We start from the raw sequence: 5,524 nt of genomic DNA, 5'->3' as shown, positions 1-5,524 counted from the left end.
TCCTGGAGAAAGCCCATAGCACTCATCAGATTCTCTAAATGTCCTATTTCTCTACCTCCCTGCCCCTTCCACTGACTTTGAAGAAATTAAGAATCATTTCTTCAAAGAAATCTTCAAGTTTATCCCCATGGTTTTTTTCCCCCAATTGTGCTTTAAGTTATTGGTATCAATTATCAAGGGTCATGAAGCAAATTAACAAAATTATCAAGGAACACACAGAAATTGTAGTCATTTTTGTTGTTGCTGTTTTATCTTCCTTTGACCTATTAACTTTCTGAATAACTGCTCGATGTATCCACTTCTGCACTAACAGTATTGTTGGTAGTAAAGATATGAAGTGAAAATCCACCCAAGAGGGCTTCAGTCAAATAATCAATGAACATTTATTGAATACCTATAATATGCTTAGAACGGTGCTAGGAGCTATAGGGCACAACAGGAAAAAATAAAAAGTCCCAGGGAATGCTACTGGAAATCTTATCATCTCATTAGAGAGACAGAGCATCCATACGTGAAATTGCTGCTGAGCCAGACAACATTATGAAAATGTTAAGCTATTTGTATAGAAAAGATTGAACAAGGTTGAGAGCTTGAAGCTCCCCTCAAGTTCCTCCTCATTTTACATATCAGGGACCCAAGGCCCAGAGATATTAAGAGGTTTATGTTAGTAATTGACAAATACAAAGTGTAAACCAGGACTCTCTCTACTATCAAAATAGTTATTTATCATTACACAAGGAGTTAAAGAATCAAGGTATTAATATGGGCAGAAAAATGAAGAAATAAAGGAACTAGACTTTTAGAAATAGACACCACATACAGATGAGCAAAGAGGAGGGAAAAGGAAGTCCAAGGGCAATCATTTTTAGCAATGACTGGAAATACGAGTGAGTATGGGATGCAATAATGAGATGTGTTGAAGACAGAAGAGAAGGAAGACTCAGCACAGAAGCCTGCTCAAAAGGACATGAGATTCATGTTGGGGAAGAGGCAGGGCATAAAATAATTTTTGAATCAAATATCTGGTTGGAGATTTATAACCAAGGCTGTCACCATTATCATCATGCATGCTTTTTGTTTGGCTCTGGTTTTAGTCTGCCTATGTGTGCTCACACATGTGCACATGCACTGACATGGATCCAGTGATATTGTGCAATGTTGTGAAGGGAAATATGTGTGACTTCCCCGATTTCAATGTGATTGTGTGTGAATTTTGCACAACTAATTCAAACGATGCCACCTCATATGAAATTCAGCTGTATTATTTTCCGGTTTTATTTCATGCTAACACTAAAATTTTCTACCACACATTTGGATTTAATTCACTTCTTTGTTTTTAAACACTAAATTAATATTTCATAAAAGAATAGCTAATTCAAAATCATTAAAGTTTGTTTAAGATGTCCTTCTCTTGAACTGAAACTATACAATAAAGTGTTTTCAATGAAGATTGCAGCAGTACCCTTGCCTGGGGGTAAATATTATAATAAAACCAATCAAAGATATTATAGTTATGAAATCTCCATAAAATTACCTATTTCAGCAATGTTGCATAAAAAATAAATTTTAAATATTTTTAAAAATAGACATTTTGCATTATGTTTATGTTTTTGTAAAGATACTGCTCTTTTTATTCTTTCTCTAAAATTATTGGCCCACAGAAAATAAATACGATGGGGAATATACTGGGTGTTTAAAGTAAGAGTTACCTTGACCACTCTCCAATTCCACTGAAATTAGAGACTGTGAATAATAAACTCACCTTCTGTATTTTACTGACTACTTTGTGGAAAAGGAAAAAATAGAATTCCAATATCTAGAATCTTTGATTATCCCTTCACATATACACTTTCTACTATCTCAGAAGTAATTGGCTGAAATATAATTATTATTCATCATCAATGCTGAAAAATTTAAACAGAAGGGGCAAGAGGTTTTGCCCCTACCACCACCTGAAACCCTCCCAGCACAAATTACTGCCTGATTCTAATTACAGCTTTAACCACTGGCTGCGGATTCTTTCATGGGTGGTGAGGTAATCCAATCAGGTGGATTGGGAGCTCACGTTAAACACACCACATACAGAAATTAAAGTATGACTGATGGGTTTAAAAGCCGTTAATCAACATGTAGGGAAAGCTAATTCAATTCTCTTATGTTCCCCCATTCTAAATCACTGCCCAAAGCTTATTGGAAGTTCTCATTCTTGATTAGAAGGAAATATAGGTGTCAAACTCACTTTTATCTCTTTTCCAACTTTTCAGACTGCTAGTCAGCTGAATTAGGTCTACCTAACTTTTTTATTTTTTTAAATCAGAGACTTTAAGGTAATAGTATATTCACTAGGCATTTTCACAGGTCAAGGCATTCCAGGTTTCATTAATGTGCAGGTCTACATGACAGTTAATCTGCATCCATAATATATTCACTGGAAGATACAGTGGGTTTATTTCTTCAAGTACCTTTTTAACTGATACATTTAGAAGCATGCAAATAGCCAATTATCTTTACCTGAAGACCATTAAAAGTCTATCTGCATCAAGGACAGGCAGCAGTGGCTAAACCACAAGTATAAACTGGCAGCTTATCCAGAGTATAAGTGTGAAGGCTGGGATGAGGCACATGGTAATTAAAAACATTCTCAAAGTCTCCCTGTGAGAAATGTTCTTGGTTTTGGATGGTGCTGTGTATGGGCTTTCAGCCACACATTCTCTTGTGATGCATGTGAGCAAGCCATAATTTGGAGACATCTTAAAAGAATTCAGCAGAAACAAATGTGCTTATATCTTTCTGATCGGCACACTCTCATTTTTCTTAGAACCTAAAATTAATGAGGGTTGGGGGAGTGCCACTGGCTTTGTGATATATACTATGTAAGAATAATTTTAGTTTAGAAAGTTATTTGCTTTGAATTGGATTGCTGATGTTTTTAGAGATTTGCAGCGAGAAGGAAACCCTGGAATGAATGAAAAAGCCATTTTGAGCAACATTCTTTCCTTTTAAGATAGGTTTAGAAACAACAGTTACAACCAAATAGGTTTTGGTTTTAGCAAAGAATCTGTTACATTACAGCAATGTCTGATTTAAGAAAACTCCTGAGGTTCCTCATTACCACTTCCAAAAAATGAACATTTTTACAGATTGACATATACAGAGCAAATACAAGTTTGCTATAATTAGTGATTAGTAATTTATGATCAAAATGTATGGCGTCATAAAGTGTTTTATATGCAGTCATTAGCTTACGCTGTTAAGACAAATTTTCAGTCTCCTGGTTTAGTTTCGATCTCTTAATTATTTCCACAATATTGGATTGAAGCATAAGCTTTAATCATTGCATGGATGCTTAGACTCCTCCTTGTTCCACTTTCCTGCCCTGCATGGACGTCCAGGGCCTACTCCTAACCGCATCCTTGACCTGGACTATTTCATGTGCTGATCTGTTTGGCCCTAACCTTCAGTCATGACGTCAACTCCCCCAATTAATATAAAAATTACCTAACTTTGCACTTGTGATTAAGTGTTATACCCACATTCTACCATAGGCCCACCTAGTCTGTCGTTCTCAGAGCTGGCATGGGCACACTTGATGAATTAGTTTATTCCTTTCACAACAATATGAGAGATTATGGTTGCTGTGTCTATGTTTCTTATGAGATATTGAGAAATTATTACTCATAGCTGGGATGTAAGAGAAAATACATGGCAGAAGATTTTAAAATGTATAGCCAATGATGAAGGTAAAAAAGCACTGGTCTAAGACCTAGGTTTGACATTGTTACCAAAAGCCTCAAATTCTTTCTTAGAAAATGAGGGCTATCCAAGCTTATAATGGCTACTATTGTTCAGTGCTTACTGTGAGCCATGGTTTTCTCATTTTGTATTCAAAACAGTTCTGCAAGGTATATGCCATTTTACAGATAAGGAAACTGGAGCTTAGCAAATAAGCAATAGAGCCTAGCTCCAAACACAGGCATCACGTGCATTCTTAGGCAATATTCTAGACTCCTTCTTAATTACTTTCTATCAGAAGGGATTCTATGATAATCTATCCTCCAGAACATATTCTAGCAGAAAAAAGAAAGTAGGAAAAAGGAAAAAAAACAAGATAAGAGCTATCTGTATCTGTATTTTTCCTGTCTTCTTATTTCAGAGCCGGTGTTTTAGAAAGCAAGAACCACATTATATGTATAACTCTAATTTCTCCAGCATGTCTAAGAATCAGGCCTGCTGTTAACAGTGCTGACACTATGGTAGATCATTGTTGGCTGAGTGAGCATTAGGTTGAAAAAATAACATCTAAGTTTAACTGAGGATGAGAGAATATTGTAGACACACACTAAACTATTAAATGGACAGTTAATTCTTTACAGAATAAAGCCCTGGAAGGAAAGAATGTATGTATTACCATACATAAATATGGGAATATTTAAGAAAAGCCATCAATTTGGATGCTCTGATGGTAAACAGGAATTCTGAGTCAAACTGAAGGAAACAATGTAGGGATTTGTTATTATTGTTTTGTTTTTTGGCTCATGGACCTAAAAATCCAGAAATCAGGCTGACTTCAAGAATGGATTGATCAAAAACTTTTCAAGGTCTAAGTTTCTTCCCTCTCTCCACTGTGTTTATTGTATGGGCTTCTTTCTGTCTGGTTCTCTTCATCTCATTAGGTTGCAGCAAGGACATGATTTGGTTTTAAGGCACCGCACAAAGTACTGAGGTTCTCTCAAATGCATGTGCCTGAAATTTCATGCCCACCACCAAAGCAATCACTTCCTCCAGAATATTCTGTTTGGTTTAGCATAGACCACCTGCTCCACCTAAAGCAGGAACAGAGATACCTTTTCTGGAACCACATCGATTACCAAAAAATAAAAAACGAAAAAGAGAAGGGGTGGGTTTTGGGATAAGTAAATGGAGATGCAAACTGGTACTGAGAATGCAGCCAGACAATGTCAATTAAAGAATCTTCCCGACCATTTGAAGGCCAAGTGTCATCTTCAGGGATTTGGGTGGTATTTATTAACCGAGTTCCCTAGGGGTGACACTTCCACTTGTCTGATTTGGTTCAAAGATGAGTCTTGGACTCTGTCTGAATCTCAAGCAGTGTTCTAGTAGTGGTCTTACAAGATGGATAGTGGAGCAGGCCAGTGGCATGGGCCAGATACAGTCGGGGAGACAGATAACCCGTCGATTGGGAGGTCTCCATCCAGAGATCATTTTCAGAATTTGGGAGACCATTTCCCCTGTCTTACAACTATATTCAATCTGAGTCAGTTATGAGGCATTTCTTTTATAAAGGGAGTTAAATGCTTTTGTAACAGTATGCTTGGTTTAAGGTTTATGAAAGTTGTTGGAACTATGCTGAGGTGGCTTTGTCTCCTGGAAATCCCTTGACCAGAGTTGGAAATCCCCAGCCCAGGTTGCATCATACAGCTAAGTGACACATAGTGTCACCTGAGTGAGATGGGAGTAGGCCTAATGGCTATGATTAATCTTGTAATCACAATATGTCTCTTCA

The sequence above is a fragment of the Callithrix jacchus genome, chromosome 16, assembly GCF_049354715.1.
Source record: "Callithrix jacchus isolate 240 chromosome 16, calJac240_pri, whole genome shotgun sequence".
Classification (NCBI taxonomy): domain Eukaryota; kingdom Metazoa; phylum Chordata; class Mammalia; order Primates; family Cebidae; genus Callithrix; species Callithrix jacchus.
The sequence above is the reverse complement of the archived record's forward strand: the minus strand, read 5'-3'. Positions refer to the sequence as shown.